We start from the raw sequence: 14,116 nt of genomic DNA on the forward strand, positions 1-14,116 counted from the left end.
TCTTGTACCAAATTGTATTGTAACTGTTATGTCTACCTTCATTTTGTAAAGTGCTGCGCAAACTGTTGACGCTATATACATCCTGTCTAATAATAATAGGTATAGTAGGTAAAACCCAACCACCCTGCATATGGACTGATTTTATGGATATCTTTAATCTACTGAATAATGTTATGAGTCTCTAAACACTGCAGATAATGTAAAGGGGGGCTTCATACTATAGACTGATGTTATGGATGTCTTTACACTTCAGACTGTTCTTATGGGTAACTGCACTACAGACTTATGTTATAGGTAGCTTTACTATACAGGCTGATGTTATGGGCAGCTATATACTATAGATTGATGAGATGGGTATCTATACACTGCCAATCCGATTTGTAACGCTATTTCTATTTTACCAATGCTAACGATTTTAACCATTTTGAATAAAGTGCTGTTATCTGATTTACAGTATTGGAGTATTTCCTGTTTTTCTCTGTATGTGCATACTGTCCTTATGAGGTGGATATATGAAAAGTAGTGAAGCATTTGTTGGACAGTGCGACTGGGAGTCATTGTTCTCTGGTAAACACTCATGTGTGTGACACTATGGTGGTGTGAAATCACATTAAGGATCATGTTCATGGATAAAAAAATGGCACCTTGTAGGACTCTTTTTGGCCTGTTTAAAGATCAGCACGGAGGAGTGAACTGCATATTTTCAAGAGTGTTTTTTCTTCATTTTTTGGTTATATGGTTTGATGAATTTTTGCATTTTTATTATGTGACACATTGATTTGGTGGCAAGATGGGAGTGTGAACTTTGCACACTGAATTAGCACAGCATGTTTTCAATTGCATTCACCTTTACACTATTGAATGATGTTATAGGTATCTTTACACTACAGACTAATTTTATGGGTATATGATGGGGAAATTTAACAATTCCTTATTAAAATTGTCTCACAATATCTAAGAATGTATTCTAAGACTGGTTACATTAGCTGACTTCATACCAAAGGAATGTCATTACAAACTAACCAAGGTCTTAAAAGGTCATGTTGCTCTCTAGGGGGTTGGTCAGATCCTACCACTTAGTACTGTATATTACACAGCCAAAACTTTGAATAATCAGTCTCATCTCCAGAGCTGTGTTATGCATGTGTCTGGTTTGATCATCGGCAACACCGCAATGAAGCGAACTGGACTTCATGGTGAAACAGCATGTTTAGTTAGGTATTCTTGTTATATTATCTAAAATTAGTAAATCTTTTATCTGTATCCACCATTTCTTAATTAAATGTTATACCTACAAGTGTTTGTGTGATCTTTTTTTGCACATCTTGAATATAACCCCAAAACCACAAACTATCACGTAACCGTGATAAAACATTTAGTGTCAGAGGTGGGATATTCGATTTGCGTGAACTAGAGAAATTAATAATAAAATGTGTAATGGAAGGATTGTGTTAGATTGTTTGTGCTGGGTTTAATGTACGGTAAGCTATAGTACATTCAGAATGTTTAGAAAATGCATCAGATACCTAGCTGGGTTCATTAAGGTGCTAGATGATCAGGTGTGAGTCCATTCCAAGTTGGGGGGAATCCCATTGCTCATGATCTTGTTGTTGCTTTCCATAGTACCATATGTTTCTGTGTGATGTGTCTATGTAATATGGTTTTGCTTATTGCATTTTTGGTTGTAACCATTTGTTTATTTATGTGAGAGAAACTTAATGATACCTCACTAAGACCTTTCATTTTGTTTAGTTCCTAGATAGTAATAAACAGCATTAATATATGGTTGATTGTACAGAACTAAAGATGAAGATCACAGCTTTCATGGATAATTTGCATTCTTTTATTATTATTATTGTTGTTATTTTTATGTAAGATGTGATCTTGGGATGGGCTACCTTTTTGTAATGCTTTGAAGGGTGTAAGAAACTCAAACATTCACAATAAAAGTGTTGTACATCTTTTCCTGTGTGTGCTCAAGTTAGATTATGGCAGCCAATCTGCTTTCGTACATTCTGCCATAGTCATTGTAGTGGAACTGCAATGCAGAACCACTGGAGGAGTGCGCATACATTACAAAAACAGAATCCACAGGATGTGCTTAGTACAGGTAGAGAAAGGGTAAAACTAAAAGTTTAAAGATTTAACTTGGGTTTTACATACAACTGATGTCTAATTTAGTAGATTTTTGTATGTGATTGAGAGTTGAAATCACTTCAGCTAATCATGTTGTCCATTAATTCAATTACTCATAATTGTGCATCCTAATTAAAGATAATCATGTTATTGCAATGGATGCAATTTTAAAAGTAAGTCCTTCAAGATGAGGTGTTCTAGCATATATATATATATATATATATATATATATATATATAGTCAGTTATATCTGACACTCAGCGATCCTTTGGCCACCACATTTGAGACACTTGACTGAGTTTACATTAAATTTTCTTGGTAGATCATTATGACATAGGTTTCCAGGTTTTTCCTCAATCCTCCCTGATTGTTTGGGTTTGGGACTGGCATGCAGAGTATGGTGACCCAATATGCATGGGCAATTTGTATGCACATACTGGGGCCAGTGTAGACATGAGCCAGTTAGCCTGCCAGAATGTCTTAAAAGCAGCCTTTTTCAGCTAGGGTGCCCAGGCACCCTGAGGCACCTTCAGGTATCTTCAGAGGTGCCTTGGCAAAAGTCCTAAAAATTGCCCAAAAAATGTACACAAAGCCACAGGTTTTCATTGTCTACCATTACAACCTTCTAGTCACCGACGACATAGAAAACCATTGATGTCATCAGTTGATAAGAAGGACATCGGCCCCTGCACAGCATGCTTGCTTACCCCTCCCTTGTCCCTCTCCATCAGCACAGGGGTCTCATTAGCTGAGTGAGAGAGAGAAACCTGGGAATACTAGTCAATACCAGTGTGCAAAAGTGTGTTTGCTTTCGAAGAATAAATCACCTCTAACGTTTGGTGTCCCACAGGTGCAAAAAATGCTGCGTTCTGTAAAACTATTAGTTTAGTTTTTTACATTTTGTAATGAGCGCCTCAAGATTGTGCAGAATTTTAAAGGGGGCCTCCAGATTGTGCAGAATTTTAAAGGGTGCCTTGACTGAAAATAAGGTTGAGAAACACTGCTTTAGAGTATGGGAGAAGATTTGAGTACACAGAGGAGACACATTAAGAAGTTTGGGCCTATATTTTTGAGACAGGATATTAGATACAGAATAATGCAGAGTTCAGGTGGCAGATGGGTATTATATCTGTAAGAATACTTAATCTTTAACATAGAAAGCTGAGTTTTTCTTTTCTGTTAGGCCAGGCCACTGGTGATCATTGATTTGCCTTTTCAGAAATCAGTAATGCGCTAAATGGGCATTGTTGTTAATTATCAAATGTTGGACCAACAGTCTTGATAACAACCCTCGATAAATATTTCAGCAACTGAACTGTTTGTGTAAGCCCCATCTGCTCTGATGGTCAAATACCTGAACCGTTCCATCTGCTCTGATGGTCAAGTATCTGAACGGTCTTTACAAATAAGCTAACATTCCATTTACCATGATAGTCAAGTGCCTGACTCCGTGGTGGAACAGCATCTTTAGTTATGTATTCTTGTTATATTTTCAAATAATATTACATTTGTTATCCGTATCCGTCATTACTTAATTAAATGCTATAACTACTAGTGTTTGTGTGATCTCTCTTTATACATCTCGAATACAACCCCAAAAGTGTAAACTATCACATGACCGTGATAAAACTGTATCTTCACAATACTGAATGATATTATTAGTAATTTTTCAACCCCAATTAATGATATGGTATCTTTTTTACAGCTTCAGGAAATCAGTGATATAGCACAGGAGGCATATAGTAAAATGCTAATAAATAAGGATTTTTATTTTGATTGTTAACCACTTGCCTACCGGGCACTTATACCCCCTTCTTTACCAGGCCAATTTTCAGCTTTCAGCGCTGTCGCACTTTGATCGACAATTGCGCGGTCATGCAATATTGTACCCATATGAAATTTTTATCATTTTTTTCTCACAAATAGAGCTTTCTTTTGGTGGTATTTAATCGCCGCTGGGCACTTTACTTTTTGTGCTATAAACAAAAAAGTGCAAAAAATTTGAAAAAAAAAAGTTTCTTTGTTTCTATTATAAAATTTTTCAAACAGGTAATTTTTCTCCTTCACTGATGTGCATTGATGAGGCAGCACTGATGGGCACTAATAGGTGGCACTGATGGGCACTGATAGGCAGCACTGATAGGCGGCACTGATAGGCAGCACTATTGAGGCGGCACAGATAGGCAGTACTGATAGGTGGCACTAATAGACAGCACTGACTGGCACTGGCATCACTGCTGGGCACTGACTGGCGGCACTGACTGGCACAACCAGTTGATTGGCGCAACTGCTGGGCACTGACTGGCACAACCACTGGGCACTGACTGGTGGCACTGACTGGCAGAACTGCTGGGCTGCACTGATGGGCACTGGTGGGTGGCACATGTGGGTGGGCACAGGTGGGTGGCACTGCTGGGCACAGGTGGGCGGAACTGGTGGGTGGCACTGCTGGGCACTGATCATCAGGGCACTGTTCATCAGTGCCCTGATGATCGTTGCCGATCCCTGCTCTGACAACTGCCGGTTCTCGGCAGTACTTTCCTCACGCTGTGAGGAAAGTGCAGCCGAGAACCGGCAATTGCATTTCCCGGTGATCAGCGTGTCATTGGACGCGGCTGATCACGTGGTAAAAGGCCTCTGTGATTGGCCTTTTACCACATCACGTGATCAGCTGTGTCCGTAGGACACAGCAATCACGGAGATCGCCGGGTGCGCGCTCCCGAGGGCGCACAGGAGAGCGCGTTCTGGGAGGACGTCATATGATGCCCTTCCAGAACGGGCCGGCCGCAGTGTAGCCATCATACGGTTATCTGCAGTCGGGAAGTGGTTAAGCACCAACAAGCCCACACATTATATGAACTTCTGAAAATGCAAAAAAAATGTGTTCAAACTACCTGCCAAACCAATAGTGTTAAGTGTAAGGTATTATACTTAAAATGTGAGCAGACTTGTGGATGATTATCATAAACTTTTCATTACAGGCCTGTCCACATATGTAAAGGACTCTATCCATCTATGAAAAATTCTTGAGGGCACCTTGGTGCCCAAAGATGCAATTTTAATGGCTATAGATATGGAAGTTCTGTACTGTATCATTCCTCGTGAAAAAAGAACAAAAGTAGCCAAAAGCTGACGCTGCAATGATTTTCTCTTGCAGCCACTAAAACACATACCAACCGGTAAGCTGTTTTAATTTGGAGATTCCCTCTACCTCCAGGTTCAGAGCATAGCAATGGGGACACGGTGTGCTCCATCCAAATGTATGGGGGGGTTGGTGGCATGTTTTTTCAGATGATTCTCTCAGTATATCTGTGCCTCATTATTGCATGGCACAGGTACATAGACATTATATTTGTCATCTGAACAGGCACAGAAGAACTATTGACACAATTCATATGTTTGTTACATGTCAGTTATTTCAATTTAAAGTTTACTGTAGAATGGAATGCATCTAAGTTTTCTTTTTTTTGGAGAGATTACAAAGGATTTACAGGGGGCTCTTATGACTACATTGTTCAGGAAACGTAAAGCTGGTAATACACATAGCCAGTACTAATGCATTTGCAGAAATGGTCCTTGAACAGAGGATTTAAGCAGTCCATAGATATGATTTTCTTTCCTTCCACTACAGGTGGAAGGAAAGAAAATCGCTCAATTCCCTATCAACACAGTCAGTGTTGATGGGGAGAATGCCTCCCGCAGAGCTATTGTGTTCTGCCTGCAGGGAGCCTTCCCTGCCAGCAGAACACAATGGTCACTGCTATGCTTGCATTCATTGCATACAGAAAATATGACAGGCTGGTTGTACCAAAGTTGATCGATGGATTGACTTGAGTACAGCCAGCCTGCCCATAGATGGATCGAATCTCGGCTGCTCCCTGCTGAACTGGACAAGATTCGATCCATCTATGGCCGGCTTTAGAAAAGCAAGCAAAACTCATTTAAAATGGATTATTGTGTAGCGGATACAGCAAATATGTTTGAAGAAGGGCTATCAAAGTGCTGTATCAGATCTAGAGACTTGCTAATTTATAACGCCAAGTCCTCAAAAAATTTATAGACTGCCAGAACTATTACATGCTATACCAGACAGCAAGGCCACATACAAGATATCATTATTTGATATTGATATCTACTGTTTGCAGATACCACTGTCAACAATTACTGTATATCAACGATCACCCCAAGATAGTCTTTAGGAAATCTATATCAGTTCATGAGCCACTATCATTGTATAAATAGAGATGACCCAAGTAAAGAGAAACAGAAAGGGACTTTTAAATGTGGGAACTGTGCTTGCATTGAACACCCTTATATTATTTAGTAAGGCTTGTAACTACCTAGTGTTTAGGCTTTGTGTTTCTGGTCATCTGGTTGTAAGATGCGGGGAGGTGTGCATACTTATGTAAAATCATAACTCATGCTGGCATTATCTTTATGAAGGGGATATGTAAACCCCAATTATTATTTTATTTTATTTATTTTTTACATTATTATATTAGTGATAAAGAATTCAACATGAACGCAATGGGGTTGATTTACAAAAACTGGAGATTGCAAAATCTGCTGCAGCTGTGCATGGTAGCCAATCAGCTTCTAACTTCAGCTTGTTCAATAAAGTTTTGGCAAAAAAACTGGAAGCTGATTGGCTTCCATGCAGAACTGCACCAGGTTTTGCACTCTCCAGTTCTAGCAAATTAATCCTAATTTGTTACTTAATGTATAAAGGTGTTCCTACTTGTCAAGTATGCATAGATATAATATGTATTCAATACACTTTGTTTTATTGTAACAGGAATTTTCAATAAAATATGCTTTTGTGCTGGTGATATGTTCCCATATGGATGTTTCTATTTTCCAACTCATGTGTGACAGGTACAATATGTGCATGCATATGGGGGAATATTTATACCCAATCCTTTACACTCATCTTCCCCCTTCAACAGTACATATGTGTGGTGTGGTATTTGCGTGCTTTTATTATACTGGTTCCATTTGGGGCTATTATGAGTCAAGTAGGGAGGGCATCCATCTTGGGATACGCCTGGTCTATGTGCACAGGTTGTTTTCACATTTATCTGCTGCATTCGCACACCAGATGTGATGGTGTTTCTATGCAGGCCACCCGGAAATGATACACACCAGACATCACCTCACATCCAGAAAAGTAATACCACATGCTGCATCAGTGGCATGTCTGAAATGATTTGGCAGGGGATATATAAGGAGGGCAGTGGCCAATATCCCCTCTGTTCAGAGATAGCTGTCAGAAGGTTTCCATATCTCCCCCCCCCCTACTTTGCCTTTTGGTACTCAGAAGAACCTTATGTTGGGAACACTTGTGGATATTGGTGAGTGACAATTTATCTACATGGAATGATAGTTTTTATTACTATTTTTTTTTGAAATTTATGGAATCCAGCTAATATTGTAGGAATAGGGACTGCACTGCACAGGACCTATACAGGTATATTGGGGGGCTCCTCTATATATTTTTATAGGTGAGATTATTCATAAAGTGAGATGAATAACTGGAATCTATATACATACATATGGATGGGGAATTACTCATAGTTTTATATATATATATCTATGCTTAGATTCAGTATCTGTTGTGCAGACAAGACATTTATACAGATAGAGGTTTGAGAAAGTTATGCTTTTTTACAAGTATTTACAGTCAAATATTATATATCCCTTGTGAAATTTAGGATTAAGCATTTGTGTATATCTGATATTTTTATTTTGTGTAGGTTCAGTATTCACAAGGTCCTCTATCTGTTGGGTTTTCCTAGGCACCGTGATTCTATCCTTGGGACAAGGAGTTGGCTATTTAACCCTTGTTGTCTAACCTCGATATTTGAGTTGGAATTGAGACACATAGCTAGGGGAATACATCTCCTTTATAGCCTAAGAATTTCCTTCATTTCATCAATTTCCATATTCTTTATTAATACTTATTTTATTCTTTATATTTCTTTTTTTATTATTTACTTTTTAAATATTTATTTATATATATTTTATATCCATCCATATACATATACGCACTTATATACATATGTATCCTTCTTCATATCTAGATACATGTACCTTTATACACACACACATATATGTATGTATTTCTATATTATACCTTTTAATTACCCATCCATCCCTGGTGAGATTACATCATAACTCACCATAGGATAGCTGATGATTGTAGTTCCGCCACAAGTCGCAATGTCTGTTTCCGTTTATGTGAATGCCACTGGAGTGCTAATACTTCACATACCTACATTGTTTTATTTATTCATTTATGGTTTTCAATATATCAGTATTCGTTAGTTTATTTTTACCCTTTCCTTTGCCATCTGTGGGCGCTTGTTATGTATCAGCTATAGCGGCTATGGACTTGTCACATGAGCCGCCTCCTATGCCCATAAATACCTTCCCCAAGATGGCTCCATCATGACCTGAAGAAGAAGTGCTTGCTCTGCAACGCCTCGCCATCTTTGATTGTCAGCTCCAGTTGTGACGCACTTCCACCTATCGTGCTGCATTCCACACTGACCAGGAAGCCCTGGCAGCCTTCAGAACATCCTGTCAGCCGGTTAACAGCCTCCATCTCCTGCAGCCCGGTACCGGCACTGACGACCACTTCTACTGTCACACATGCTTTGACCTATTCTTTCTTTGTGAGTGCAATTGTCTTTGATTATTAAATCATTATTTTTGGCTTGTTTTCCCTCTCCCTTGATTTATTTACAGAGTCACCTCCTGCTCTAATCACAAGCTGCCTCCTAGTGGACATATTGACCTGATTATGTCTTTGGACTTCCTTATTTTGGATGCATTCTCTTATCGTTTTTGCATAGTTTGTTTGTTCTCTATACCTGTGAAAGTAGTCTAAACCAACTTTACAAGTGTAGGAAAGATATTTTCTTTTCTGTTTTTATGATTTTTAGACATAATATTTATATCAGTAAAGACAAGTTTGATTAGTTTAATAAGTATCTTTACAGAACAATAGCTCTAACTTCCATTCAAAATATAACTGTGAATATAACTATGTGAGCATAGCATTTTTTGCTCTGTCTTATCTCTAGTCTAATCCTAGTTTTATAACCATTGTTGTATACATTTGTTAGTGTGTTTTTTTCAGTTTTTTTTTCCCCTCAGAGATTTTTTCTTTTAACATTCTGCTAAAACTTTGTGAAGTAGTACTGCTTGGACCTTGAAGAAGGGGACATACCCCAAAAGCTTGTCCTGAAAATTGTATGTTAGTGCAAATAAAAAAAGTATCAAGGACAGTACTCAGTTGTTTCTGTGCATAGCAGAAATTCTATTTTTTTTATTAAATGAGAATTGAACAATAAAGAGACTTATTTTAGAAAAAGGTTATGCATTAATTTTATAAGCTTTGTCTCATTCTTTTGTTAGTTTACTAGCCTGCCTGTTATACAATTCTTTGTCCATTTCATTGAAGCATCATTACAGGAAACCTAAGAGAAGATAAATATGAAGGCTGCCATTGGTAACCTCCGCTGAACTCAATGATATGCAACCTGTGACGGTAAAAGGGCTTTTTTTGTATTTGTTCCTGGTAAATTATTTAGAAAAAATTACAACCATTAGATTGGCATTGCAGCAGCCAAATGGCAGGCTTCATATACATTTCAATACGGGCTTCTTTTAAAGCGGGCACCTATGTGGTTAGGATTAAGAAATGAAAGAAACAATATGATCACTTTATTCAGTTTAGCTGCATTTTAAACACCAGCTTAATGCCATATGTGCTCTTTTCTGTCTCTTTAAGTCTGGAACAACTCCCACCTTTTGTCAAGAGACATAAAGAGCATCTTTTAGATAGAAGAAGTCACTTACTAGAAATTACTAAATTGGGATGTCTCCAGCTCAGCTATTAAAAGTAATATGGATACATTCCAAAGAATTATATCAAGGATGGAAAAAGCCAAACTATGCTGTTCAGCCAAGACCTAACCTATTTCAGAAGCCCTCTGTGACTATTGTGACATCTGAGGCAATTCCACTAGAACTATTACCGGATGAATTAATGTATTATATATATGAGGGGCATTCAAGTCAAACTGAGATTTTTAATTTTACAAGTATAAAAAGGGATGCCAGCGTGTTGGTACTACATGCAGTAGTAAGTGGCAAGTGTGTACTATTACTGATAGGTGGTGCACATGTCGTGGGCCAGTCCAGAGACAGTTAATCAAGATGGCAGACAACAGTGTTAGTCCATGCATGAAACAGCATGTGGTGATGAAGCTTCTTGTGAACAAAGGCATAAGATGGGCGAATATCAAGGCTTCAAGCACAGTACAGTGATGAGATGCTCAGCTGCATTAAGACATTTGAATGATGTAAAATTTCAAAGATTGCTGTTGGTCCATCAGTGATGATCCTGGCCATGGTGGTTCCCAGCCCACATTCAGCGCATGGAACGACTGATCCTGAATAATGAATGTATAACTTGTTGTGAAATTGTACAAGAAGCAATCTTTCTGTGGTCAGCATTTCAGCACTGATGACAAAGTGAAGCAGGCTGTCCTAGGATGATTCAGGCATACTAACAAATCTGTTAATGCTGAAGCTTTCTAGAGATTGGTTAAATGCTGGGATAAGTGTATGAATGTAGCAGGGGAGCATGTTGAAAAATAAATGCAGTTTCCACTTTAAATCTGTTCTTTTATTATACTCAAAAGTCCTGGTTTGACTTGAATGGCCCTCGTATTACCAAAAGTATATATGCAGTGGGGAAAATAATTATTTGATCCCCTGCAGATTTTGTAAGTTTGCCCACTTACAAAGAAAATAAGGGTCTATATTTTTTACCATGTGTGTATTTTAAATGCTAAAGACAGAATATCAACCAAAAATCCAGAAAACACACATGATAAAAATTGTATAAAACTGAGTTGAAATTCAGTGAGTAAAATAAGCATTTGATCCCCTACCAACCAACAATAATTCTGGCTCCCACAGACTTGCTATGTGCTCATGTATACAGATTAGTCCTGCCAATTTAAAAAGGTGCTCCTAACGAAAAGTCGTTATATGTATAAAAGACACCTGTCAACAGAATCTCTTTCTTCCATTCAAACCTCACCACCATGGACAAAGATCTGTCAAAGGATGTCAGGGACAAGATTGTAGACCTGCAGAAGGCTGGAATTGGCTACAAGATCATCAGCAAGAAGCTTGGTGAGAAGGAGACAACTGTTGGAGCGATTTTTCACAAATGGAAGAAATACAAAATAACCATTAATCGCCCTTGGTCTGGAGCTCCATGCAAGATTTCACCTCATGGAATAACAATGATCAAGAGAAAAGTGAGGGATCAGCCCAGAACTAGAAAGGAGGAGCTAGTGAATGGTCTCAAGGCAGTTGGGACCACAGTCACCAAACAAACCATTGGTAACACAATACACCACCATGGATTGAAATTCTGCAGCGCCTGCAAGGTCCCCCTCCTCAAAAAGGCACATGTAAAGGCCCAACTGAAGTTTGCCAATGAACATCTAAATGATTCAAAGAAGGATTGGGAGAAAGTGCTGTGCTCAGATGAGACTAAAATTGAACTCTTTGGCATTAACCTGACTCACCATGTTTAGAGGAAGAAAAAGGCTGACTATGCCCTAAGAAAACCACCCCTACAGTCAAGCACGGAGGTTGAAACATTATGCTTTGGTGCTGTTTCTCTGCTAGAGGTAGAGGCTGACTTTGTCGCATTGAGGGGCCAATGGATGGGGCCATGTATTGTAAAATCTTGTATGACAACCTTCCTCCCTCAGCCAGAACACAGGAGATGGGTCATGGATGGGTCTTCCAGCATGACAATGACCAAAACATAACACCAAGGCAACAAAGGAGTGGCTCAAGAAGAAGAACATTAAGGTCATGGAGTTATGGAGGGAGCTGAAACTTCTAGTTGCTAAGCAACAGCCCAGAAACCTTAAGGATTTAGAGAATATTTATAAAGAAGAGTGAACCAAAATTCCTCCTGAGATGTGTGCAAACCTTGTAACCAACTACAAGACATGTCTTACCTCTGTGCTTGCCAACAAGGGTTTCTCCACCAAGTACTAAGTCATGTTTTGCTTGGGGATCAAATACTTATTTTACTCACTGAACTGCAACTCAATTTGTAACATTTGTATTACGTGTTTTTTCTGGGTTTTTGGTTGATATTCTGTCTCTATCATTTAACCACTTGCCATCCGGCCGCTGTATATAAATGGCAGGACAGTGGCGCTCCAGGGGCGGGTTGCCGTTCATAAACGGCACCCGCCATCAGGGAGCGCGCAGCACCGCGATCTGGTGCCCGCTGTGTCCGGAAGACACAGTGGAACATCGATCGTCGTACAGGACCTCTGTGCGAGGTCCCGGTCATGTGATCACTGATTGTCCAGTCTTGAGAATGCCCAGTGGGAGGGGCGAAATGCGTTGACGCACTTCCGGTCTACTATCTGAACGTCATGTGCAACTTCCGGTGAGTGGAACGCACGCCAAGCGGTGCATTCCAAGCGGCCATATTGGGATCTGCCTGTATCACACATTGTCATCCTCTGCTAGCCAAGCTGTGAGGTTTCTGAGAGCTATTTCTGGATGGTGATGGTTGTTATTGATCGATGGAGGATAATAAAACATGCTTTTATTAAATTTGGAAAATGTGAGTGGCCTGGTATATATTTATATGTTTTGATGATCATTGGCAATATTACACTATATGATATTTTTTCTTTGACACAACGGTGGAGCTGGTTTGGAGGTCCTGATCTAGGAGGGAGTGGAAGGACTACGCTAGCCCTGTATGGTGGAATGGAGGTCTGGAGGCTATAGAGCGGGTGTAGGATCCCTGAAAATCCTAAAGGCCTATTATTCACCAGTATCTGGTGAGTGCGGTTTATGTTGGTTTGCACTGGTGGAAGGTGGAAGCACACATCTACAGAAGATCATTTGTTTTGTCTAAGCACTTTGAAGACTGGGAAAAAGGATTTTGGACTTATTTTTATATACAATTTATTTATATATTTATTTTTTTCATGAATTGAGTTGTTTTGGGCACATTTATTCATTTATTAATTTTTTTATTATTTATTTATTTTTCTGATTTGAGTGTGTCACACTTATATATACATATTTTTTTGCACATTTATGTATCCAGTTTGGAATAATGTATTGGTTAGGTAATTTGCGCTGTTTATTTATTTTTTTAAAATCTTTACAATGGGATCACAAGCAGGAAACGAAACCTGACAGAAATGCAACAGTGTTATTGGATACTGTGCCAAAATTTTTTTTTCCATAAAAGTTTTTTTTATTTATGAAAGCTCAGCAAAAAGGAAAAGACAGGTACAGTACCCATGACATTAAAGTGATTTTAGAGGCTGAAGGTTTTTTTTACATTCATGCATTCTATGGAGGTAAATAACCTTTTTGTGTGCTGCTCTCCCCACTTACTGAAGCCTTGATCCAGCGCTATACAAAGGAGCCTCGGCTCTCCCTGGTCTCTTTCTTCTCACTGGCTGAGACACAGCAACGGGAGGCAGGGATGAGCCACACTCTGTGTGTTCTATGAACACATGGGGTGGCTCAAGAGCAAGGGGGCACTTAGTGTGGTGGAGGGGCCCAGAGCGCTTTCAGGGGACGTGTGAAGAAGAGAATCAGGGCTACTCTGTGCAAAACCACTGCACAGAGCAGGTAAGCATAATATGTTTGTTATGAACCCCCCCCCCAAAAAAAACCAAGCCTTTCATGTTACTTTAAACTGGGGTTTTACATGGTGCATATCCAATAATGCAGTCACTTTCAAGTGTCATCGTAATTACATAACACAAATCTAAACACCTCTCCCTAAAGAAGGCACATTCAGTACTATCATATCAGTATTTACCCAAAGTGTATCCTGGAGAAGTTAAGGAGGAAGGTGACAGAGGCAGAACTCAGAGCGGGGAGAAAAACACTGGACTCT

General features: G+C 39.2%; 1 protein-coding gene across 5 annotated transcripts in view; it reads right to left on the minus strand.

Moving 5' to 3' along the window:
- Positions 1-14,116, minus strand: part of SLC24A2 (solute carrier family 24 member 2) — a 256,795-nt gene that overhangs the window by 20,280 nt on the left and 222,399 nt on the right. The window lies entirely within an intron of this gene.

This window comes from Staurois parvus, unplaced genomic scaffold (assembly GCF_062004578.1).
Source record: "Staurois parvus isolate SC_StPar_1 unplaced genomic scaffold, SC_StPar_1.0 ptg000644l, whole genome shotgun sequence".
NCBI lineage: Eukaryota > Metazoa > Chordata > Amphibia > Anura > Ranidae > Staurois > Staurois parvus.